This window comes from Ursus maritimus, unplaced genomic scaffold, assembly GCF_017311325.1.
Source record: "Ursus maritimus isolate PB19 unplaced genomic scaffold, ASM1731132v1 scaffold_7, whole genome shotgun sequence".
In the NCBI taxonomy this organism is placed as follows: domain Eukaryota; kingdom Metazoa; phylum Chordata; class Mammalia; order Carnivora; family Ursidae; genus Ursus; species Ursus maritimus.
The window spans coordinates 52,893,645-52,919,888 of NW_024426885.1; the positions used below are offsets into that span (position 1 = coordinate 52,893,645).

General features: G+C 37.4%; 1 protein-coding gene and 1 long non-coding RNA gene across 4 annotated transcripts in view; one reads left to right on the forward strand and one right to left on the reverse strand.

Moving 5' to 3' along the window:
- Positions 1–3,938: 3,938 nt before the first annotated feature.
- Positions 3,939–7,022, reverse strand: LOC121101227. The gene is made up of 2 exons (XR_005833181.1): positions 6,840–7,022; positions 3,939–4,156 (listed from the first exon to the last, which is right to left on the reverse strand). It is a non-coding gene; the product is annotated as an uncharacterized LOC121101227 (long non-coding RNA).
- A 98-nt stretch (positions 7,023–7,120) lies between these two features.
- The window catches only part of MICU1 (mitochondrial calcium uptake 1), a 234,519-nt gene continuing 215,395 nt past the window's right edge, over positions 7,121–26,244 (forward strand). For all 3 annotated transcript variants that reach the window (XM_008696021.2, XM_008696022.2, XM_040624205.1), the window contains exon 1: positions 7,121–7,257. The gene's annotated coding sequence lies outside the window, so the exon portion shown is untranslated. The remainder of the gene's footprint in view (positions 7,258–26,244) is intronic.

The window sequence follows — 26,244 nt, forward strand, 5'->3', positions numbered from 1 at the left end:
CTGGCTCTTAAACTTTTAAAAAGTTCAACTTCCCTCAAATAAAAGGAAGGAAAATTAAAACTACAATGAAGTATCACTTTTCACCTAATTAGATTGGTAAAGATCCAGAAGTTTGATTAACACTCTGTGTTGGAGAGAATATGGGTAAACAGCATTCTTAAACATTCCTGATGGGAATATAAATCGGTGCAGCAATTTGGCAAAAGCTATCAAACTCACAAAATGTAGATACCCTTTTGGGTTAGACATGGAGGTGGGACACCCAGGTATCCCCCTTCAGGGAAGTTCTTGGTGTCCCAGCTGCTAGAAGTTCTACAACAGACAATCTTCAACTGCCAGCCCCTTCAAGTTTTGCCATAGCTGCCAAGAGTTGCCTTACCCAACGTCATGCCTTTAAGGGGCAGCCCACATCCAGTGTCTGATGGTGGAGGGTTATAAAGGCCAAGCCGTTTCTACCCAATGCAGGCTGATTCTGATAGGTCCTCAGCCCCACACTTCCCTATGGGGTGGCTGAAGCTGCATCATGTGCCTCAAAGCTCAACTTCTGCCTGACCCCACTTTCTCCTTCCTTCCACAGCTGTTAAACCCAATGTTACTCCCTAAAAAGAAAATCCAGAATTCTGAATTTCTGTCTTGGAGTCTGCTTCCCAGAGAGCCTAACTTGTGAAACTTTTGACCCACAACTCCATTTCTAGGAATTCATTCCACAGACTAGTCACACCTAGTCAAAAATGTATATTCAAAGTTATTCATAGCAGATTATTTGAAAGAGCAAAACCTGGAAACACTCTGAATATCTGATTAAATAAATCAGGTGACTGATTAAATAAAGGCATGTCTATATTGTGGAATACCACACAGCTATGTAATAAACTGAGAAAGCCCTTTATATAGTGATGAAAAGATCTTCAAAACATATGTGTGTTCATATGTGTGTATTTGTATACACAAGAAGGATGCATAAAAACTAATGTCATTTGTTGCCTATGAGTAGATTTGGGTGTCTCAGGGACAGAGGTAGAAGGAAGATTTTTCATAGTGTACATCTTTGTACTTTTTGAATTTTAAACCATGTGAATGGGTTACATAATGAGTAGAAAAAACTTTCACTAGTTGAATTATTTGTCTACGTATAGAAAACTACATATGCACAGCTTTGAGAAAATAAAAATTAAATTTAAAAAGACCTGTTACATAAGAAATAAAAGAACAAATTGTGCAGAATGATTTCCATTTTAGAAAAAACTGTCCACATATAGAGATACACACATTGATATAAGCATGAAAAAGGGTCTATGTAAGAGTAATCAAAAATGTAATGGTAGTTGTTAATTCTCAATTGTTTGAATTTAAGGGAATGTATATCTTTGTATTTAAAAAATAATTTTTAAGAATTATGAGACAAACTAAAACTAAAAAATAGGGAAAAAACCCTGACTTACCAATTATTTTAGAGGAAACTTTAGATGATGCTTATAGGAGGTTGAAAAATTAATGATTTGAGGAAAATGAAACAAGTGTACTACCTTTGCTTTGTGTTGCTTAACATTAATTCAACTGAATAATTGGCTGAATTAGTCCATTTCTTACAACATCTAGAATAAAATTTCAGTTGCAAATATAAAAAGTTCCTGCAACTGGGATTGGGAAATTTTTTGGCCTTTTATAAATTCAGCTGCTTTTCTTCTTATTGGCTATATGTAATCAACTAAAATTATAAAATATAACTACCACTTGACTCTAATAATGATAGTGGAAATACAAGGACTAAAAACTGAAAAGATTCATGATGAATGTTCTGGTCCATTTGGAAGGAAGTCTAAGAGAGAGAGAGAGAGAGAGAGACTGGAGAGCCCTTAATTGTTTTCTTTTTAAAAACAATTTAAACATAGGGGGGCCTGGATGACTCAGTCAGTTAAGTGTCCTGACTCTAGGTTGCAGCTCAGGTCATGATGTCAGGGTCATGGGATTGAGCCCTGTGTGCAGCTCTGAGCTCAGCGTGGAGTCTGCTGGAGATTTTCCCCCTTTCCCTCTGCCCCTTCTCCTCTTTGTATTTATCATGGGCATTCTCTTTTAGGAACACTTTAAATAAATAGATAGATAGATAGATAGATAAATACAATCTTTAAAAAAACAATTTAAACATACAGAAAAAATGCATGAATAGGACAGAGAACTCCTGAATACCATTTATTCAAATTCACCAATTTTTAATATTTTGCTGCATTTGCTTTATCATTTTCTTTCTAGGTATTTGGCTTTATTTTTTCCAAACCATTTGAGAATTGATGGCATACACCATGCCCCTTGAACTCTTGATACAGTAGTATATATTTACTAAGAAAAATTATGCTCTTTTATATAATTATCACACAGTTAACAAATATGGAATCTACTTTAATCTATGGTCCATATTCCAATTTTGTCAATTGTTCCAATAAGTCTTTTCTAGCATTTCCCTGCAACTGGTACAAGTTCTAGTTTAGGATCATGTATTAACTTCAGTAGTCAAGTCTTTATTCCCTTTTAATATGGAAGAGTTAGTTCCTCCGCCTTTTTTTTTTTCTTTTTTCTTTCGTGATGGTTATTTCATAGGAGGTTCCTAGTATGGGTTTGGTTGATGTTTCCCCATGATTAGATTCAAATGATAAGTCCTTCTCAGGGTATCACATCAGGAGGCACATGATCGCTGATGAAAGTGTTGCCTAGTTTCTCCGCAGTATAGTTACTATTTTTCCCTCCCAACGAATACACAGTTTGTGGGGAAATACTCTGAAAACATGAAAATATGCTGCTTCTCATCAAGATTTTCCCTGGATTAAGAATCCATTGATGATGCTTCCCCAAACCAATCGCTTCTCATAGTTGCAGAGCAGCAAATTCTCCAACTCCACCACTCTCTTTGTATTTATCATGGACATTCTCTTTTTAGGAACATCCTTCCCCTTCCCCCACTTCTCTCTCTCTTGAGTATAGACTCATAGATTTGCATTTTATTCAGTGGATCATAATTCATCATTATTCTTATTTTGATACTCTAGTTATCCCAGATTTGGCCAAGGAGAAGCCCTTTAAGCTGACTCTTGTTGACATGCCTCCGTTATATTTTCTGAGCATTCCTTATTTCTGGATTCCTCATCTCTTGAACCTTCCTGCCCTAGCCCTGAAATCAGCTGTTTCTCTAAGAAGGCCTAGTTACTTTTCATGGGGACACGTAAGAAATAAAGATATGGGCAGGGAACCTTTAATTTTGAAGTTAGTTTATATTACAAAAATCAAAATGAATATATATCGATTTTTACAAATCGCATTTATGGCTGATTTAGCTATTTCCTTTTTTTCCCTTTGTGGTAAGAAAAAAAGAAACTTCAGCTTGTTTTTTAGATTTTTCTTATTTGCTTGAATTTAATTAATTCTGGCTACGATTATTAGCAAAGAACACTCACTGCAACAGCAATTACAGATCTTAAGTCTCTAGATAGCCATTGGAATATAATGTATCATCAAAATAAATTTGTGATGGAAGACTGCATAGGTTTTGAAATACTATAACATAATCTGTGGAACCCTGATGTTAAGTGTAATGAAACATGGGACATCTCACTGAATTCATTTTAAAGAAATTGAATCAAAACTCTATAAAATAATACTTTCTGCCGTCAGGTGTTTGTTGCAAAAGATGTTTTGCTTTTTACAGTGGTGTGATATGTTGAAAACTGCTGTGGTAATATCTCACATTATTATTTTTATGTGATAAAGGCAAATGAGCTATAAAATATTTGAAATAAGTACATGAATTTCTATTTTAACTGAAATTAAATATGTACTCTGTCTCTTGATAATGCAGGTCTTTCAACAATGACATACTTCTGAGTTATTAAAGATGAAATAAAGAGATATTTTATGTGTGATAGTACTGGGAGCAAAGACCAAATTCATTTGTTTGTTGCTTGTATTTCTCATTGCATGGGAATCACCTGGTTCACTTTTGAAAAATCCAAATTCCTTGGGGCGCCTGGGTGGCTCAGTTGTTGGGCGTCTGCCTTTGGCTCAGGGCTTGGTCCCGGGGTTCTGGGATCGAGCCCCACATCGGGCTCGCTGCTCTGCTGGGAGCCTGCTTCTTCCTCTCCCACACCCTCTCTCGCTGGCTGTCTCTCTGTCAAATGAATAAACAAAATCTTAAAAAAAAAAATCCAAATTCCTGAGCCCCACCCTGGTCCACTTAAACAGTATATCACATGATCCAGGAATCTGTATTTTAAAAATCTCCCCAGATAATTCTGAAACATTTGATCATTAAGCTCATTTGGGAACTATTAGACATAGCAAAAAAATACATTTATACCAGGATGTAAGGCTCATTATATAAATAAGCTGCCCAAGGGCAGGAACTGTGCTTATAAATTTTTATAAGCCCAGCACCTATTATGAGCCTTGCATTTAGTAGGCATTTGATATATGCTTATGAAAAGAATTTTGACTTCAAATTTTATTGGAGTCTTAATACCTACTCTGTGCATGGAATACAAACTCACATTAGGTATATTCTGTATTCATGTGAGAGGAACTACTTTGCACAGCAGCCTGAAAGACAGTATTGGATTGGTGGACTGATTACTAATGTAGAAGTAGCTGTGTTCAGTTATAACTCTGAATTCTAACTTAAGCTATGCTTCCGAAAAATGAAGAAAGAATGCTTACATTTATGATTGATCTAGTCTATAAATTTTCTGTCTTGTTCCTCTTTCCACTGAACGTTCTCCTTGTTGCCAACATGGCTAGACAAAAAGAAAATAGTAGCTAACATTCGTATGGTACAAAACAGTGGTTCTCAAAGTGTGGTCCAAGGAATCCTGGGGTTCCTGAAACCCTTTCTTGTGATCCATAAGGTCAAGACTTTTTTCCTAGTAATAATAAGCTGTTATTTGCCTTTATCACTCTCATTCTCTGAGTGTAGGGTGGAGTTTTCCAGACGCTACATGATATGTGTATTGAAACAGATTAGGCGTGCCTGGGTGGCTCAGTCTGTTAAGTGTCTGCCTTCAGCTCAGGTCATGATCCCAGAGTCCTGGGATTGAGCCCCACAGCTGACTCCCTACACAGTGGGGGATCTGTTTCTCCCTCTGTTCCTCTCCCTGCTCATGTGCATGTGCTTGCTCTCTCAAAAAAATAAAATCTTAAAAGAAACAGATTAAGATATGAAAATTAGCTGTCTTCTATAACCTGGACATTAAAAAAAATTTGCAGGAATGTAAAACCATGCTTTTCTTCTAGGTTTTTTGGAAAATGTAGTTATTATTCATAAAAATGTTATTTATATCAGCATATAATGGGTTTATTTTTAATGACTAAATATTAATTCTAATTTCTAATATGTTGTAATTTCTAATATGTTAAGTATTGCTGGGTATAACACACATACACAAGAGTTGCTTGGATTCCTCAATAATTTTTAGGAAAGTAAAGGGGTCTAAAAAGACCAAAAAGTTTGAGAACCAGTGATTTATGTTTTTATATGTTAGTTTTATATAGACAAATATTGCCTAAAATTAAATTACACCAAGTCTTATTAGTGGATTTTTGCTCAACATCTATGTAATGATGATTTAACCTCCTTTTTCCCTTGTTCTGAGAAATGGTTTACTTAGCTACTATTTAACGTTCTATGGGACCCCCAAGATGTTCCACAGTAATCTGTAACACAACTTGAAATTTCCATTATGAGAGTTAACGGACATGCTGCCTGGGAAGGACACCATGATAAGTGCCTGCTAATAAATGGGGAAGCACTCTTTCTTTCTTTCTTTCCTTCCTTCCTTCCTTCTTTCAGATTTTATTTATTTATTTGAGGGAGAGAGAGAGAGAGCATGAGCAGAGGAGAGGGGCAGAAGGAGAGGGAGAAGCAGACTCCCCACTGAACAGGGAGCCCAACATGGGGCTTGATCCCAGGACCCTGGGATCATGACCTGAGCCAAAGGCAGACGCTTAACCAACTGAGCCCCCCAAGGTGTCCCTGGGAAAGGCTTTACCAGATTTTTTCATTTAACAGTAAGCAGGCTCTCTAAACGGTAAGAGAAATGGAAAAGGTTATTTTGATAGTCGAGAAGCAAATAAGCAAAGATTCCTAACCCCTGTGGCAGGTAGATCCAGAGGACAACAGATAGAAGAATACTGCTTATGAGTCCAGACCTTGGTGTCCTTCAGATCAGAACTGTGTCCCAGTTGCAGAATTTACTGCATTACCTAGAGTCTTAGCAAGCTTCCCCACCTGCAATTGAATACAAACTATCCACCCCACAGGGTAGTTGTAAATAAATATTGGGTTGTATGTAAAGTGCTAGCACAGTGGCATGAACACAATGATTTGTTTTTCTTAGGTTAGTGGGGAGAGAAGGTCCTCTGAGAAGAAATGGAGAAAATAGTTGTTTTGCTTACTTCACAATTTAACCCAGTGATAGTTCTGTCTGCCGCCTTTTGCTTCCATGGTTGTAGCCTTTTTCACAGCTCTGCTAAGGAAACTCTTGAAGAGGAATTTTTTATTTGCAAGTCCTCTGGCATCATAATCAAAATATTTTTATTCTATTTCTATGGCAGGAGAGACGATCCGTTTCCATCCCCAATACTGACAGCAACATCTTCGTTGAAAAACACATTATTAGTAGCTTGGGGGCTAAACTCTCCCACAGTGTTACTTTGCAAATAGAACAGCTGAAAAACCCACAGAGTAGAGGAAGTGGTGAGGTTTCTCAATTCAAAGAAGCTTCAAAGTCAGGAAATAGAGAAATTTTACTAGAAGCCTAAACCTAAATACAGTTCAAAAGGAACAATTCCCAACTCACTGTTGTCCAGTTTTCTTTTCACTGACTCCTTTACGCTTAGTCAATAAGTAAACGGGTACCGGCGACATGGCAGCAGGCACAAAAAGTTCAATTTAACACTTTTTTGTGTACACTCGTGTGTTGGGACGAGGAGAGCAGAGGGAAAGGCGGAGAGCTTCTGGCATTCTCCCGCTTTCCCGCCTTAACACTAAGGAGGCGGGGCCCGAGGCCGGGGCGGGGCCCGAGGCCGGGGCGGGGCGGGTTCTCCGTGCCCCTCCCACACGTATTTCGCCACTATCCCAACAGGCCCAGCGGCTAGGAGAGTCACGTGAGGGTGGGCGGTGGAAGTGGAGGTTTTTCTCCGCTGGTGTTTCGTCTCTATGATTGTCAGAGGCGCGCGGCTTTGACCCAAGAGCTTTGTCAGCTCTAGTGTGGACAGGTGAGTCCTGGGCTGCGAAGGGACAGCCATTTAGGGAAAACGAAAGGGTAGGCAGGGCGAAGAGGTTTAAGGGATATGACCTCCGGGGCCGGCCGTTTGTTGGCTCTGGGATCCGGCGACTTCTCAGGTCTGACGGTATAGCTCTTTCCTCATGCGCTCAGCTCAGGGGCCTGAGAGGAGTCCTTAGTCGTGTCTGCTTCCCGTCCTCCGCTTTCCTTCACCTCACCTCGTACCTTTTCGCTGTCCCAGAGATCTCCCAGTGCCCAACCGCAAGGTTCACTCGGGCGCCGTCGTCTCTCGCTTCTCGGGCAACCAGGAGACGCACAGGTAGATTTGACTGGTTCCGCTAGGGTTTGTGGATGTGGATGGAAGTGGGTGATGGAGTTTACACTTAGATCTCTGATGGGTAGAAATATTAATCATTAAATCGAAAAAAAGTAGAAAATCAGTGGGGACCCGAAGGAGCAAACCAAAGTGCAGCCTTCTTGGACTGTTCAGTTTTTATCTATTCCAGTGCCTTCCCGTTCTCATTCTTACTCAGGTTTCCCTCCGCGTCCCATCCTGGCCCACCATAAAATGTTTTGAGAATGAGCTGAGTGTTACTTTGTGTGAATGTTGAGAGAAGACTTTAGAATGGGCTGTTCATTAAGTTGCTGTCTCTGCAGTCTTACGGTTTCTTTTACTTCCTTTTCACATGCCTGAAGAGTATTGTAGGTATTTGTAAATATAAGGAGAATAACCATTTTGTGGCTAAGGGACTAGTTTTAATATCCCACCTGTCGTATCTGGAAAGACCCCCCCCTTTTTTTTACTTTCATAAATGTTTTTATTTCAATTTTTAAGGTGGTTTGGATATACCTTTATGTTAAAGCATTCCTTGGGTCATATGTGCAAGTGATCTAGCAATAGAAGAAAGGAGTTTGCAGACAAAGTGAACCAGTTTGGGATTTGATAGACGTGGGAGAGTTAAGGTTTAGAGTTACGTTAAACCATATGGTTGATTAATAAAACGTCTGCATCTTGAGGCATAGGTATTGCCCAGGTGACGAACATGCTGTTTTTCTCGTGTGGGACAAGGTAATGAGCTTGTTGAATATCACCTTATCTTAAAAATTTTTAGAACCTGCCACTTTTTTGTAAGAAGAAACCTCTGGCCTCCAGCTGCTCTCTATAATCACCCTTGATAGGTGATTATCTCTTCCGTTTAAGAACATCACTCTCTTAAAGATAGAGAACAAACAGGGTTGCTGGAGGGAGGGTGGGGGATGGGCTAGATGGGTCATGGGTATTACAGAGGGCACTTGTTATGATGAGGACTGGGTGTTGTATGTAAGTGATGAATCACTGAATTCTACTCTTGAATTCAATGCTATACTATGTGTTAACTAACTAGAATTTAAATAAAAATTTGAGGGAAAAAAAAACATCACTCTGGCCACCTAATTATGTCAAGAAAGTGTCATTGGCGCTTTCTAAGTATCCTTACTGAAGATAATAAAACACAGAGTAATAGTAACAAAAAGAGAAGATTTTGGAGTGGGTTCTGTGCTTGGGAAAAAAAGGGAAAGCTAACAAAAACTAACAAAAACAAGAGAACAAAAGCATGTATTGCTATCTTCCTTTATAATTTATAGACCATTTACTGTATTCAGTAGACCTTTTACATTCCCAGAGACTGACTTTCCTATATTTAAGAAGAAACAATGGTATGTAACTTCTCCCATAATGCAATATTATATAAAATAATTATAACTGAAAGATTTAACTGACCTTTCAGGTCTTATTTAGAATTACAGGATTAAAGTAATTGATAAGTGACCAAATTAGGTTTAATTTTTTTTTTTAAGTAGGCTCCCGTCCAGCGTGGAGCCCAGCTGGGGGCTTGAACTCATGACCCTGAGATCAAGACCTGAGCTGAGCTCAAGAGTCAGAAGCCTAACCGACTGAGCCACCTAGGTGCCCCCTAATTTGGTCACTTTTAATCTTTAGTTTTAGTAAGTAATTTTTATAGTGGCTGTAACACTTGCTGAATGTAACCAATTTTTTCCATATAGAATTGTTTAATGTATTCCTTTTAAAAAGAGAACCTTTTTTTTTAAGAGAGCCAATTAAAAAAAAAAAAAGTTTTATTCACAATCCCTCCCCCCACTCAAAACAGAAATAGCTTGGTTCTGTGCCAAGTGAAAAAGTTGATTGCTTTAAAATAGATTTTCTCTATACTTTGAAAATTATGATAAAATTGTTAATGCTTTTAAGACATTAAATACTGATATCTGAACATATTTGAGAAGAAAACACAGGGGCAGTATTTTTAAATGTTTTGTATTTCCTATTATAAAAGTGTTTGTGCCTATTTTTGAAAAATGGAAACGTTATGGAAAATATAATATTGAAAGTCAAGATCCTAGTTTATCTTTTACCCTGCCAGCAGATAATCACTAGTTCCTTTTGCGTGTTTGGGAATCAGTATGGAAAAGTAGAGTCTCAAGTAAAACTCCCTGGGAGAGGTGGTACTAATAGCACCAGGCTTACATCCTACAACCTTAGAAACTCCAAAAGAGAAAGAACTTCCCTTTCTCTGTGATTCCAACAGACTACTGTATGGGAATTTTATTAACCCGACTTGTCTTATTGCCCATCCTAGAGGCACTCTGTATGGCCAGAGTGACGGGATGCTTTGTGTGGTTAGGATTGGATCTTGTTCTCACCATGGAGTGGGGTGTAGGGGCATATAGTTTTAAACCACCTGAATTAAGAGTAAGCAACACCAGGGTGCTTGGCTGGCTCAGTCGGTAAAGCATCCGCCTCTTGTTGTGGTCATGAGTTTGAGCCCATGTTGGGTGTAGATTTTACTTAATAAAAGTAGGCAACAAAAGTATGGTTCCTCTTTAGGAAAACTGAGGTGTCATTTCCTGAAGAGGAGAGAAAGGTTGCTGGACAGACAAAAACAACATATGTTCACTGAAATAATTTTACATGTATTTGTTTTTTTTTAATTTAGAGAACTTGCTTTCCTTTCCCAATATAAATTAATTGTATTTTACAGTTTATTTTTTTAAATGTCTATTTTTTTTAAATGTCCATTTTATTAACTAATGGAATTTGAAATTTAAACTCTTCAAGTAGCATATGTTTGTTACATGTTTAGTACATGTGGTCTGGAGTACTCAGCTTTTCTTTTTTTTTTTTTTTAAAGATTTTATTTATTTATTTGACAGAGATAGAGACAGCCAGCGAGAGAGGGAACGCAAGCAGGGGGAGTGGGAGAGGAAGAGCGGCTCCCAGCAGAGGAGCCTGATGTGGGGCTCGATCCCATAACGCCGGGATCACGCCCTGATCACGCCCTGAGCCGAAGGCAGGTGCTTAACTGCTGTGCCACCCAGGCGCCCCAGGAGTATTCAGCTTTTCTAATCTCTCTCCCTACCTAGCCCCACCTGTCCCTTACTCATTCCTCCCCCTGGAATAGTAACCCTAACTGCCGTTAGGGAATGGGACGATGACCGCTGTGGCTGCTTCCTGCTGAAATGGGGCGGCGGGCTGTGTGGCAGTTAGAATCTATCCAGGGGTTGGTTCTGGCGCTTGTGGTGTGGCTCCAGGGGGTTATGATGGGCAGCAAACAGTATATGCATCAGCACATGCAAAAGGATGAACATGAAATAAGTATTAGGCCCAAAATTGTGATCACATTCCTTAGATAAGATCCCCAATTACCAATTTTGTCAAATAGATCAGTGGATATCTTGATCTTATTTAATTGATCACACATGTCCCCTATTATCTGGGACATCTTGCAGGAGTTAACTGTAATGTTAAAACAATACATGTGAGGAAATTTCTCACACCCCAAATGGTGTAGCAATAGTAGACTGTCAATAGTGGCGCAGTTCGAGAAGTCCTACTCTGACTTTAATTCTTGGATGACTGCATTCAGTGCCTGGGTAGTATCATTTAGAGTCCTGGTGAGCAAGCATACTGTTTTGCTTATTTTATTTTGCAGTCCTAACATAAGTCCTGAAAGTCCTATAGTGAGCTTTGAGGCTGTTTTTACCAGGAGGGCTGTTGTATGCTTGGTTAAAGCCTTTGTTTGCAATCCTATTGTCAGTAGAGGGGCTTCTAGGATGAAAGACTATGAGGGATGAAACCATCAAGAAGCCCTTTTTGTTTGAGGTCCAGCCTTAACACTATCCTAATTACAAGGAATCACTGGCAAGTGGGAGAAGACTTGTCTCAGATAAGGGTATCCCCAAGTGCATCATCCAATCTAATCATAAAGAAAGTGGGGCCATCCATTATCTCCGTGGGGAATGCACTGGCTTTTAAAGAGCGATTTTGTCATCCCAGCCACATAGAATTGGTAGAGGTAATAGCTGAGTTACACAGTTGTTAGGGAATCTGTCCCATTTCCCAGTTGTTCAGGTAATCCTATGCCCATGGGGTCCTGTTATCTCCAGAGAATAACAAGCAAGGAGATTGTCTATACATGAGCTATTATGGCAATTTCTCTGAAGTTTACTACAAGTTGTCTAGCTTAAGCAAACAACATTCAAAGACAATCAGAACTAAAATTTAGCATCCACAAAGGTGTATTGTTGAAACATAATTTTTCTCTATAATAACCCTCATTTCCAGATACCCAAATAAGACTAATTTGAAAAACAAGTCCAGTTTTAACAAACAGCATAATTATTTACATAAGCTCAGCAAGAATGATTGATCACATAGATCTTTTAGAATCTGCTTTGCTGGAACTTTTATAAGGAATCTCTAGGTTGGACTAGCTTTTCTAACTTTAAGTATTTTGTGTATTTAGCCCTTTTGTTAAAATCATTTATTGATAAATATTTTTGTTACTGTGGATAAACTTGATTAACAAATTTTAGTTTATAAATAGTAAATAAAAATGTTCCGAGTAATTTAAGTATATGTAGTCAATATGGTTGAATGCTTGATTCTTTTAATTATTTGTTTGAAAATCTGTTAGTATAGAAACCACTTCATTTTGAGCATTGTATGAAAAATAAACCACTATAATTGTCACAAATTGCGTCACTGGGTATTAACTTTAAAACTATAGTTAACAATCTCTGCTTTTGTATCTTTATGGATTATTCTGATGGTTCATTATATTTTAAGAGAAAATATAATTGAAGTAACATTGTTTACTCCACTATCTTGATTTTGTTTAAAGAAATGTTAGCAGTTCAATTCAGTGGAAATTTGAGCTTAATTGTTAACATTGGTGTCACAGACTAGTTTAGACAGATTCATATCCTAAAACCAATTCCGTCACTTCTTGATGTTGATCAAGTTATTTAATCTCTCAGAATTTGAGTTTATTCCATTTGCAAAATACAAATAATAATAATACTTAACCCAGGGGGTCTTGTGAAGAGTAACTTAATGTATGCCAAGTGCCTAGGATATAGTAGATTCTCAAAAATGTTATTGTTAATAATAACAAGAAATAGTGTCTAAAAAGGTTTTATCTGCCCAACTTCAGAATGTTTAGCCCCAGGAGTTTAAATGTATATATAGGTGTTAAGGAATTAATCAGGTTATTCTTTCTTCAATTTGTCTTTATTTTAGCAGGGTCGTGGGTGTTTTTTTTTTTCTTAAGTAGGCTCCATACCCAGCGTGGGGCCCAGTGTGGGGCTTGAACTCAAAACTCTGAGATCAAGACCTGAGTTGAGATTAAGAGTCAGACACTTAATCAACTAAGCCACAATTTTATCAGATTTTTATTTTTATTTTATTTTATTTTTTAAAGATTTTATTTATTTATTTGACAGAGATAGAGACAGCCAGCGAGAGAGGGAACACAAGCAGGGGGAGTGGGAGAGGAAGAAGCAGGCTCACAGCGGAGGAGCCTGATGTGGGGCTCAATCCCATAACGCCGGGATCACGCCCTGAGCCAAAGGCAGACGCTTAACCGCTGTGCCACCCAGGCGCCCCTATTTTTAATTCCATGTTGCACATATAGCAATAAACTAGAAAAGTTTGTTTAAACTACAGAATTATTGGTGGGTTGCCCAAGTATTTGAAGATTGCCTGGTCTAAGTATGATGGCTGTTAGCCTGGAGGAATTGAGAAATTTTTGCACAAATTCTCAGGGAAGTTTAATATTAAGTAAGTCTCACATTCCTTGACTATGCAAGGGGAGCTAGGGTTGAGCACCTTGGGTGTTCAGAGCAGAATTTATGGTGACTTGTGGTAGTAGGCAGAAATAATAAAAATGGATTTGTTTTTATTTTAAAGGATAAGTTCAGGGTGATACTTCTGTGAGGTAATGCTTTAAGAACATGTTATGTTGGATACCTGCGGGTGGAAGAGTTTGGAATGTTACTTGAAAAACCAAAAAAGGCAACTGTGAAATTGAATAACTGTGAAAAGTGATTGACATTATATATACTTAATGATCTGGCATTGGGAAGTTGGTAATTGCCATATTGGGAGGAGAGGTGTTTTGGCCCTATTTATGAGAAAATAAATAGCTAGAAATGGATTAATCTTTTTTCCCCCAAACTAGTAGAATAACCAGTTTTTTTGCAAATTGTAAACATTTCCTCGCCTATAATAAGTTCAAGGTGGGTTTTACTGACGATGAGAAAATTGAAGCTTTAGTGTAATCTCGGAGAAATATATTCCCATAATTCATGTCAGGTATACAAAGAATATTTACATTTCTCTTCAAAGTGATTTAATGTTGGTCATTTAAAACTTAAAGTACCTATCCTAATCCCTCCTTGTTCAGAGTTGGACAGTTACTTGGTATCTATTATAAGCGCTACTTACAATTTTGCTTTTGCTTTTTAAAGTTTGTTCATTGAGTAATGGAATTAAATCTGCCTGCCATTTTTTTTCCTTTTTTAAAAAAAATAAACATCAGTACTTTGTTTACTGTCCTGTTAGGATTAAGTGAGCATTCTATAACATGACACAGAGCATTAGAATTTAGCTTTAATATAGATCTTCCTTGACTTATAATGGGGATATGTTTGATAAAGCCATTGTAAGTTGAAAATACCACAAGTGAAAAATGCATTTAATACACCTTGCCTACTGAACATTATAGCTTAGCCTAGCCTACCTTAAACATGCTCGGAACACTTACTTTAGCCTACGTTGGGCAAAATCATCTAACACAAACCCTGTTTTATAATGAAGTGTTGAATATCTCATGTAACTTATTGAATGCTGAAAGTGAAAAACAGAACGGTTGTAAATGTGTTGGTTGTTCATCCTCATGATTGCATGGCTGACTGGGAGCTGTGGCTTGCTGCCACTGCCCAGCATCAGGAGAAGTTATCGTACCATGTATCATTAGCCTGGGAAAAGGTCAAAATTCAAAATTAGAAGTACGATTTCTACTGAATGTGTATCACTTTCGCACCATCGTCATGTTGAAAAATCCTAAGTCACACCATCGTAATTTGTGGACCATCGGTATATCTTTCTAGTTTAGCTCTTATGACTCTACCATGCCTTCCCTCATGTTCTAGTCATAGTGAACTGCTTTTGCTCCCCCCAGCAAGCCATGTCTTGTGTGTGTGGTTGTTGTGGTTGTTGTTGTGGTTGTTGTTTTTGCCTTTGCATAGGCTGTTATTGTGTTTGGAATGCCTCACCACCATCTTTCAACTGGTGAGCCGCTGTTCATCTTTACATTAGATTGAGTTGTTCTTCAATTTGTAAAACTTACCCCTACTCTCAAGTGGTTATTTTTTTTGGTGGTTCCCATAATAATTATTTTTACCTTTTAAAAATATTCTTATTTCGTGGGACAGTTGCATGTATTTTCTATGAGATGGAGTGATTCTTGATGCCAGAAACAAGTCTTATATATCAAAATATCCTGAACATGCAACAGAGTGCCTGTAGTCTATACAAGTTCAGAACATGTTTGGGGAATATATGAGTAAGATATTTCATCTGCTTTAAAAATTGAAATAGATATAATCCAATAGATTAAGTCTGCCCACTGTAACCTGTATCAATCTGATGCATTTAGAAAACTTACTTGAACACATCTGGTCAGTTCCATCCGCACATTCTACTACACATCAATAAACGTGTTTTTTTTTTTTTTAAAGATTTTATTTATTCATTCGACAGAGATAGAGACAGCCAGCGAGAGAGGGAACACAAGCAGGGGGAGTGGGAGAGGAAGAAGCAGGCTCATAGCGGAGGAGCCTGATGTGGGGCTCGATCCCGTAACGCCGGGATCACGCCCTGAGCCGAAGGCAGACGCTTAACCGCTCTGCCACCCAGGCGCCCAATAAACGTGTTTTATCTGTCTAATATATACCAAGGCACTGGAGGGGGAGAGAGAGAGAGAAGAAAAACATTCCATTCATTAAGGAGCTCACAGTCTAGTGGTAGAGGCAGACAGATGAATTGTTAATTACAACTTAGTTTTATGCTAATTGAGATTCAAATTAAAAACTCAGTTTATCAGTTTCAGTAGACACATTTCAGGTGCTCAGTAGCCACATGTGGCTAGTGCTTATTGTATTGAACAGTAGATATAAAACATTTCTATCATTGCAACACATTCTATTTGACAGAGCCGTTGTAGAACATTATACGCTTGAAGCTACATTCTGTAGTTTCAGAGGATAGTCAATATTCATTTCAGTCATTTTTTGTTCAAATTAAACTTGCTTTTAGATTTGAAAGTTGTATTTTTAAAAAAATTATCAAGTGGATTTTGTTATAATACACTTCAAATAAAGCAGCATTGCTCATTTTTTCAGGTCTTTGATCTGTGATAACATTTAAATTTTAAGTAGTTTCAGAATTTGATTTTTAACTTCAACGTGTTAAGATCTGACTTTCTATCCTAATAATTTCTGAGATGGCAGTGAATCATTATAATGGTTAAGAACATTGGCTTTGGGATCAGAGAAACTTTCCTCTGTCATCTTTTGGCTGTGACCTAAGGCAGATTTCTCAAAAGCATTGAGCTGTGGTGTCCTCAGTGAAATAGGAGTAATAATAATACTTGCTGCAAAGGTTATAGAGGATTAAATAAGGTAACAGATATTAGGCATTTAGCATAGCACCCCTCACAGAGTAGTGTTCGTTAAATGCTAGCATTAAAGAAAGTTTTGAACAACCAGATGTTTAAAAGAAAACAACTTTTTGAGGAAGTTGGAGAAATTGAAATAGAGACTGGGTATTAGAACATACCAAAGAATTAAAGTGAAATTTGTTAACTGTAAGAGTGACATGATTGTGTGGAAAGAAAACTCCGTATTTTTGGAGATATACTAAAATACATAGCAGTGAAATGATAGAATGTCTGAGAGTTGCTTAAAAGTAATTCACAAAGACATAAGAATAAAGGGACAGAAAAATTGGTTTTAATATCCATTTCTGGTGAAGAAGAAATAACAGGTACCATATTTACCCTCTTGCCTGAAACAGTTTAAAAGGCAGACAAGGTGTACAAAACAGTAGTTTCCTAGATTTTGGACATTGTACAGCAAAGGAAAGTGATCCCTGATAGATGGGAAACAAATGAGGTGAACTCTGACTGCTCTGGTTTGCTGCCTGGAAAGTTTCCCACCTGTAGAGCAGGGAGGGGTATCCCGTACAGAGAGCACGGTGGTCTCCTTGAATTGAGACACTTTGGGGAGGTCAAGGCAGGAGAAGTTGCAGGGCAGAATACTACAGATGAGAAAGCTAAAAGGGGTCTCCCCCTCAAGTATTCATTTGAGAACTGATCAGTGCACACATGTGAGGAAACTACTTAAGCTAGGAATAGAACCACCAGAAAAGAATAGAGAACAGTACTCAAGAGTTTTTGCAGAGGCAGAAATAGTGTTTTTTCCTACCAGCCAGAGTGGAAATTGTCCTAATAGGTCATCATGTGGACTACTCAGGAGGACTTTGTCTTAGTAATGGGATAAAATTAGGTGCTCCAGCCCAACCTGGAAAGCTTAAAAGCAAGACCTGAGTCAGACTGTTTCCAGGAAACTTAATCATGTCCAAGAACTAAGCTCAAGAATAGATATAGGAATACAAAAATATCCAATACGCACCAAGGTAGAATTCACAGTGTCTGGCATGTAATCAGAAGTACTAGGCATGCAAAGGAGCAGGAAAATATGACTGACCTGTATGATGGCAAGGAAAAAGTCAGTCAAAACCAAAATAAGTGACAGGTGATATAATTAGTAGAGAAGATATTAAAACAGTTTTTATAATTGTACTTCATATGCTTAAGAAACTAGAAGAAATATTGACTTTTTTTTCTTTTTGGATAAAGAATGTGTACAAGCAGGGGGTGGGGGGGAGGGGCAGAGGGAGAGGGAAAGAATCTCAAGCAGGTTCCACGCTCAGCACAGGGCCTTACTTGGGGCTTGATCTCAGGACCCTTATTAGATCATAACCTGAGTTGAAATTAAGAATCAGACACTTAACCAACTGAGCCACCCAGGTGTCCCCAGAAAGATTGAATATGTTAAATAGAAACATGTAAGATAAGAAAAAGACCAAAATGTGGGGGAGGTTGTGCTTGTGCATGTGCAGGGATAGGGGGTATATGGGAACTTCTTGTACCTTCCACTCAATTTTGCTGTGAACTTAAAACTGCTCTAAAAAATAAATTTTATTGGGGTGCTTGGGTGGCTCATTCAATTAAGCGTCTGCCTTCGGCTTGGGTCATGATCCCAGGGTCCTGGGGTCAAGTCCTGCATCTCTCCTCCTGCTCATACTTTTGTCTCTCAAATAAATAAAATCTTTTAAATAAAGAAATTTTATTAATTAAAAAGAAAAAGACCAAAATGGAACTTTCGGAGATGGAAACTATAATGTCTGAGATGAAAAATACACTAGATGGAATTAATGGCAGATTAGACATTGGGGGAGAAAATTTATGCCAAATCTCATAAAATACACAAAATAATCTATGAAGAGTTCTTGCTAAAGGTACTTAATTTGACTTTGATCGTGCTTTTATTTTTTTTTAAAGATTTATTTATTTTTGAGAGAGACAAGGAGCAAGTGAGTGGAGGAGCAGAGGGAGAGGGAGAGAGAGAATCTCCAGCTGACTCTCCCCTGAGTACAGAGCTTGACATGAGGCTCGATCTCATGACCCTGAGATCATGACCTGAGCTGAAAGCAAGAACAGACACTTAACTGACTGAACTACCTAGGTGCCCCTCTAATCATGCATTTAGATGTAACTTGAGTATATAGGAAATAAAGGGACTGGAGAAACATTTAAACCATACTAGGAAGAAGCAACTAGATAAATCCAGAATTTGAGAAATGATGCAATATAGTTTCCCTGTTCTCTGAAAATTAGAATTGTGTTGTGATTACATGACATGGTGGATATACTTAATTGAATTGTGTACTAAAAAGTAGATAAAATGGTAAGTTTTATGTATATTTTACTACAGTTTTAAAAAATGTACCATTTTAATCATTTTTAAGTGTACTGTTGGGAGGCATTAAGTATATCTGCATTGTTGTGCAACAGTCACCACCAATCATTTCCAGACCTTTTTCTTCTTCCCAAACAGAACACTATACCCAGGAGATGGTAACTCTCCTTTTATTCCTCCCCCAATCACTGGCCTCATCACTCTACTTTCCATTTCTATGAATTTCACTACTATAGGTTCCTCATATAAATGGACTCTTAACAGTATTTGTCTTTTTGTGACTGGCTTATTTCACTTAACATAATGTCTTTAAGATTGATCCATTTTGTAGGATGTATCAGAATTTCCTCCCTTTCTTAAAAAATTGTTTTCATTGTGGTAGAATACTCAACAATATAAAATTAACCATCTTAACCATTTTAAGTGTACAATATTCAGTGGTATTAAGTACATTCAGATTCTTGTGATACCATCACCAACATCCATCTCCAGAACTTGCAAACATATTATAATACATCTATTAAGTAGTAATTCTATATTACCACTTCCCCCCAGCCCCCGATACCCGTGATTCTGCTTTCTGCCTCTGTGATTTTTGACTAAGTACCTCATATAAGTGGAATCATACAGTTTGTTTATTTTGTTGAAACTTACTTTTTTTAAATTAGCATAATGTTCTCAGGATTCATCCATGTTATATCGTTTGTCAGAATTTCCTACCATTTAGTTACTGAATAATATTCCATTGTGTGTTTAAACCATATTTTGTTTATCTGTTCATTTGTTGAAGGGCACTTGGGTGTCTTCCACTTTTTGGTTATTGTGAATAATGCTGCAGTGAGTATGGGTGTACAAATACCTGTTCAAAGTCTCTGCTTTCAATTCCTTTGGATATATTCTCCAAAGGAGAATTGCTGCATCATATGGTAATTCTATGTTTAATTTTTTGAGGAACTGCTGTACTGTTTTCCATAGCAGCTGCGCTGTTTTACATTCCCATCAGTGGTGTACAAAAATTACAATTTCTCTAATATGTTTTTTCTGTTCATTTCCCTGATTAGAATAGCAAGGTTTATGGTTAGAGTCTTACTTTGCATTTTAATTAAGTGTTTGCATTACAAAGAAGGTATTTAGGAAGATATGTCTTAGTGAAATTTATGTTACATAATACGGTTTTTATTTGAATTATCACCATCAGCAGCATCCTGTTATTAACTTCCAAAGAAATATTTTTTCATAATTTATTGTGTTAGACACTGTGCTCAACTTTATACAAGCATTTTCTCATGTAATCCTCCTCATAGTCATTTGCAGTGAGTATTATTATCCCTGTTTTATGGAAGCATAAAGTTGCCAAGTCAGGAATCAAACACAGATCTTACTGACTTCAAAATTAATGGCCAGTAAGAGGTCAAGTTAGTAAGTTCAAGTGTCTAAAATTAATGAATTAGCTAGATTACCTTGACACAACTTTCTGATCCTCGGCTTATAAAAACAAAAGAGAACAAAACAAAATACACAACAACAATACAAACTTATCTACATGTTCAGTAAAGCTTTAATTTACGATCTAATTTTGTGTTAATTAAATCCTAAAGTTGAAAATAACATCTTCAAGTAAGCAAGGGAAAATCTAAAAGGAAGGAAGGAAAGAAAGAAGGAAAGAAGGTAGTACCTGGGGAAATAGAATTTGGAGTAAAGGTAAAGGCAGGACAATATGCAGTGAAATATCTGATATTGCTGTCAGCCTAGCAGGTTCATTTCTAGAGAGAACATAAATACAGACAGATTGTTGTAAAGGAGTATCTATAAAGATGTCTGTCATGAAGACTAAAAAAAATTCCACTGAAATTGTTATTTATGTAGAAAGAGACTTCCCTTGGCGGAAATATATATTATTCTTACATATTGGTCCATAGCACTGATCAATTCTTTGCTGTTGAACGGGACTCTGAGTAACATATCATGGGCCCACAGTTGAGTTCTGACATGGAATTACTGTTCATTTTAATCCTGGTGCCCCATGTTCCATATCTGAAAATCAAATATAGTGCAAATGAGAGAATATTCATTGGAGCACTTATAAAATACAGAGTTCTCTGCAAATGCAAGGTGACATGGTTATTAAATATTAATTCCTTTGTTCTGTCTTCACATATCATTTCTTTTTTTTTTTTAAGATTTTATTTATTTATTTATTTGACAGAGATAGAGACAGCCAGTGAGAGAGGGAACACAAGCAGGGGGAGTGGGAGAGGAAGAAGCAGGCCCATAGCATAGGAGCCTGATGTGGGGCTCGATCCCATAACGCCGGGATCACGCCCTGAGCCGAAGGCAGACGCTTAACCGCTGTGCCACCCAGGCGCCCCTTCACATATCATTTCTATATCACAGTAGGATTTAGAGCTTTTAATTTAAATAGGGAAGCCTGTAAAGTATCCTAACTGTTCTGTGGTGCTTGTAATGCACTATTGTTGATCAGAGTTTTATATTTTCCTTATTAAAAAAAAATTTGCTCTTACAGCAGTCAGTCTCACACTTTTGTAGAGTTAGGCTTAGTCAACTGGTACTTTTATGATACATTCCGATGTTAAAGCTTTATGGACAAAGCAAACAGACTTAACAATGAATGAATTAGCTAATCAGCAAATTACAAATGTGGACATGGTTTCAATAGACCATTTAGTTTTATGCTGTTGTATGATCAGATTAACTCAACCTAATAACAGCTTTTTGAATGTTTGAGTGTCATTCAAAGAATTTTATATATATTACATATAAATATAGCATATATGAAGACTACATGAAACATATATGTATACTTTAAAGAATAATTGTAAAAGTGAATCATGTACGTAACCATCACCCAAGCCAAAAAAAGAACATTCTCATCACCTGAGAAGTCCCCCATCTGCCTTTCCCTAATCATAGCTCTCTTCAGGAGACAATAACCACCCACAATTTTGGTGATAATCATGGTTATGTGTGTCACTAAACACCTTATTAGTTTTGCCATTTTGGGGGCCATATCTATATGATTTCATATAGATGAAATGTAACTATATATATTCTTCATGATTTGCTTCTTCACTCAACATTATATTTGTGAGACCATTTGTTACTTGTAAAGCATTTTTGGAGGGATGCAAACTTTCCTAAAATTAATTTTGTGATTCTCTATTTTCTCTTTTTTCTTGTAAGTTTGTTTATCTTTTAGTAATCTCTATATCCATTATGTGGCTCTAACACATGACACCCCAGATCAAAAGTTGTAAGCTCTTTCGACTGAGCCAGCCAGGTGTCCCTCAATTTTTTTTTCTTTTTTAGAAACTATTAATAGGGGCGCCTGGGTGGCACAGCGGTTAGGCGTCTGCCTTCGGCTCAGGGCGTGATCCCGGCGTTATGGGATCAAGCCCCACATCACGCTCTTCTGCTGTGAGCCTGCTTCCTCTCCCACTCCCCCTGCTTGTGTTCCCTTTCTCGCTGGCTGTCTCTATCTCTGTCAAATAAATAAAATCTTAAAAAAAAAAAACTATTAATAAAGTTTGGTTGTTAGTCCTTTGATGGTTATATGAGTAGCAACTGTTTTGTCCCTCTCTGGACTTTGAAGTGTTTTTTGATGTTGTCTTTTATATTGTTTTTATGGTAACTTTTATGATGCATTGTGTGTTGTTTTTATGGTTGCTTTTAATATACCTTATCAGTCTTTTAAATTTATTTTTTTCGATTGTGTAAGTTTTTTTCCTACTGTGATGTCATAGAGATGTTCTCTTCTATCATCAGCTAGAAACTTTACATTTTTCCTTATATACTGAATGTTTAATCCACTTAGAACTGATATTTGTGTATTGTGAATCCATTTANTTCTTTCCCTATGCATACTCAATCTTCCTTGTCCTGCTGATTTGGTATCCCACCTCTGTCATGGTTGAAGTATCTATTTATGTGGATATGTCCTATTTTTACTGTTGTTCTATTTGTACCTCTGTGGTAATATCACATTGTCTTAGATACTAAGATTTGTAACTAGGCTTAATGTTAGAGTGGGTTCTCCTACCTTGAAGTTTTTTGTTTTTTGTTTCTTCCTAAGCATGTCTTAGTTTTTCTTGGTTGGCCACTTTTGTCCTTCTGTATTCATTTTAGGTTCAGTTTGTCAAGGTCCAGTAAAATCCCATTGAGATTTTCATTGGGGTTGCATTGACAGTGTAGTTTAGTTTGGGGAGAATTGCCATCTTTACAAAATTTTGTTTTTCAGTTTAATAACATGATACTACATTTATTTAGGTCTCCTTTAAGGAGGTCTTTCAGTGAAGTCTGCTAATTTTCTCTATCAGTTCTGGCACATCTTTTATTAGACTTATTCCTAGGTCCTTTATATTTTTGCTTTTTCTTCTATTTTAATTTAATTTTATTTTTAAAAAATTATTTTATAAAAGCAGCTATATTGAGATTCATTGAAGTATAGTTTACTTACAAATAAAATTTACCCTTTTTTTTTGTACACTCAAAGTTTCAGTAAACACAGTCATGTATTCACCACAATAATCAAGATATAGGGCAGTTCCTTTCACCCCCCGAAATTGTCTTATGGTCCTCTGTAGCCAACATCTTCCCCTAACTTCCAACCCTGGCAACCTGGTTTGTTTCCTGTTGTTAGGGTTTGGCTTTTTTACAGTGTCATACAAATAGTATAATACAGTATATAACTTGGCTTTTAAGACTGGTTTAAGGGGCACCTGGGTGACAAAGTCAGTTGGGCATCCAACTCTTGGTTTAGACTCAGGTCGTGATCTCAGGATCCTGGGATGGAGCCCTGCCTCCGAGTCAGTGCTCAGCAAGGAGTCTGCTTATCCCTCTCCCTTTGCACCTCCCCCCAGCTCTCTCTCTCTCTTCCCCTCTCTCAAAAATAAATAAAAAATAAAATCTTTAAAACTGCTTTAAAATTATCATATAGTAAAATTAAGTTTTAAATTTTAAATTTAAATTATGAATTTTAATAATATAGATTCATTTTACTACCACCTCAATAGGATACAGAAGAGTTCTCAACCCCCTCATACCCTCCTCCACTTCTTGTTTCTTGGCAATTTACTGACAAGTTCTCTGTCGATAGTTTTTTCTTTTTAAGAATGTATGTATATACGTGGAATCATACAGTATGTTATCTTTGAGACTGGCTTCTTCCAATATAATGCCTTTGAGATTCCTCCAACTTGTTGCATGTATCAAGAGTTCATTCCTTTTTAATTGCGGTTGTATTCCGTTGTATTGTTAAGCTACAGTTTGTTTATCCATTCAGCTGATGAAAGATATTCTAGATTTTGGCAATTAAAATAAGTGTAAACATTCAAATACAGGTTTTATGTGAGCACAAGTTTTCATTTCTCTAGGGCAAATACACAGGGTCATATGTTGGGTCATATGATAAATATATGTTAAATGTTATGAGAAAATCTCAAACTGTTTTCCAGAATGGAGGTACCATTTTGCATTTCCACCAGCAATGTATGAAAGTTTCACTTGTTTTGCATTCCTGGTGCATGTAATATTGTTAGTAATTTTTCTTTTAACCAAATAGGTATGTAATGGTATCTCATTGTGGTCTTAATTTGCATTTTGCTAATGGCTAATGATGTTGAATACCTTTTTATGTGCCATTTATTTAGGAATAGAGCTGCTAAGAACATTAATTTACAGTTTTTTGTGTATGAACATGTTTCATTTCTCTGGTGATTACCTAAATGCAGCTAGAATTTTTCATACATTGCTAGAGATCAAGTTTGAGGTAGTGCTAGAGTATACAATCTCTAGAAACCATAGACACGACACAGGAGAGTTTACTCCCACTTGCAGGCTCTTCTCAATAGATCTCACCCAGAAGCTTACCTATGATGTTAGGGAAAGGGCAGGAGACAAAGTGCTTCCCAATGATTCAGCCCATAGTAGAAGAAAAACAAAAAGATCTTTTTAGATGTAAATAACTAAAGCCTTAAGCCATTGGGGAAAGATAGCAAACTCTGTCACCTCAGGTGAAAATCCATTAAATCTAGAGGAGCAGAAAAGAAAAATCCTCAACCCCTGAGGGAGGGGCAGAAAACTGTTGGAAGCCCAGATTATCGGAAGTCTGTATCTGAGGAGAGAAAACCCCACGCACAAGACCTGGAGACATGTCTGTCCTGGAAATTGTGGCTATCCCAGGACAACAGAGAACCCATCACCAGGCTAACTCACACCAACTAACAAGCACTCAGGAAAAATGACATACTTTATCTACAAGGGAACAAAGATAAAAATTACAGCAAACTTCTCAGAAATGACAAAAGCCAGTTTCTGTTGCTCTTCCTTCATTCCTGAATTGCCAAGTTTCCTTCCAGTATTTGTTTTTTCCCATCTGAAGAACTTTTTGTAGTTTTTTAGAGCAAGTGTGCAGGCAGAGAATTCTCCTAGAATATCATGTTTTGACACTACAGAGCTTATTTAAATCCTATAAAGAATGTTGGGTGCCTTTTTTTTTTTTTTTTTTTTTTTTTGCCTTAACAGGCAGTTGGCCTAGTTAGAGTTAGGCTGCAAATTCTGACCCACCTTTTATGGGTTGTAGTTCCAATGTCAGTTCAGGTTTCATAACTTTGCAGTACTATCCAGACCTTTCCCTTCTGTGTACCACACAGTGGCCAGTGGTGGTGGTCTGCCCCCTATTTTAGTTCACATATCCTTTGTTTTGCTGCTGATGGTGGGATCCATACCTGTGCACCTTGAATATGAGCTCAGGTTATCACACTGAACCTTATGGTTTCACTTTATTGAACTTTCCTTCTCTGTGATATTCCCAATATTTTTCTGCTCAAAATTGAGGACCCCTTTTTTGACTTAATCCTGAAATTTTCCTTTCCCTCCTCTGTCACATATTTTGACTATATCAGCCTCTTAGATCTAGTGACTGGAGGATGAAAAAATAAGTAAAAGTGATCCCTCAGTGCTCTTGGAGAAGAGTTCCTCTGGTCAGAGAGAATTTTTCCCTTTTTTCTGATTTTAGAAGTCTTCCTAACTGCTAGTTATTCTGCACTGCTTTAGGTGTGCTTTGTTTCTGGTGTGGGAGAAAATGAGAAAAGGCACACACACACAAATCCAGAGGATTTCTCCCACTCTGTCTTACTCAGAGAAGCCCTTTCCCCACTCATCAAATGAGAAATAAATGGCCCTTTTTGGAGATCTGCCTGCATCCAGTGCACACATCTGGTGTCAGGCAAACTTTGAATTTTGATATGGAGAGATCAGAGGAAAAAATTGGGAAACTCACTGCCATTTCAGTGCTACCTTGAGTTCTGTTTCATTTTCCATTCTGCCTGCTAACGTACTATTTTTCAGAGTCCTCAGATTATTATTTCATCCACGGCTTATAGTTGCATTCAGTGGGAGACAGGAAGGAATGTGCTGACTTCATCTTAACCCAAACCAGAATCTCTATCTATAGTCAAGTTCTAAATACTTTTTATTATGAGATATTTTAAACATGACCTGAGCTGAAGACAGCCACTTAACCAGCTGAGCCACCCAGGCACCCCTGTCTCTTGACTTTTAATTGCAAAACCCAGCTGTC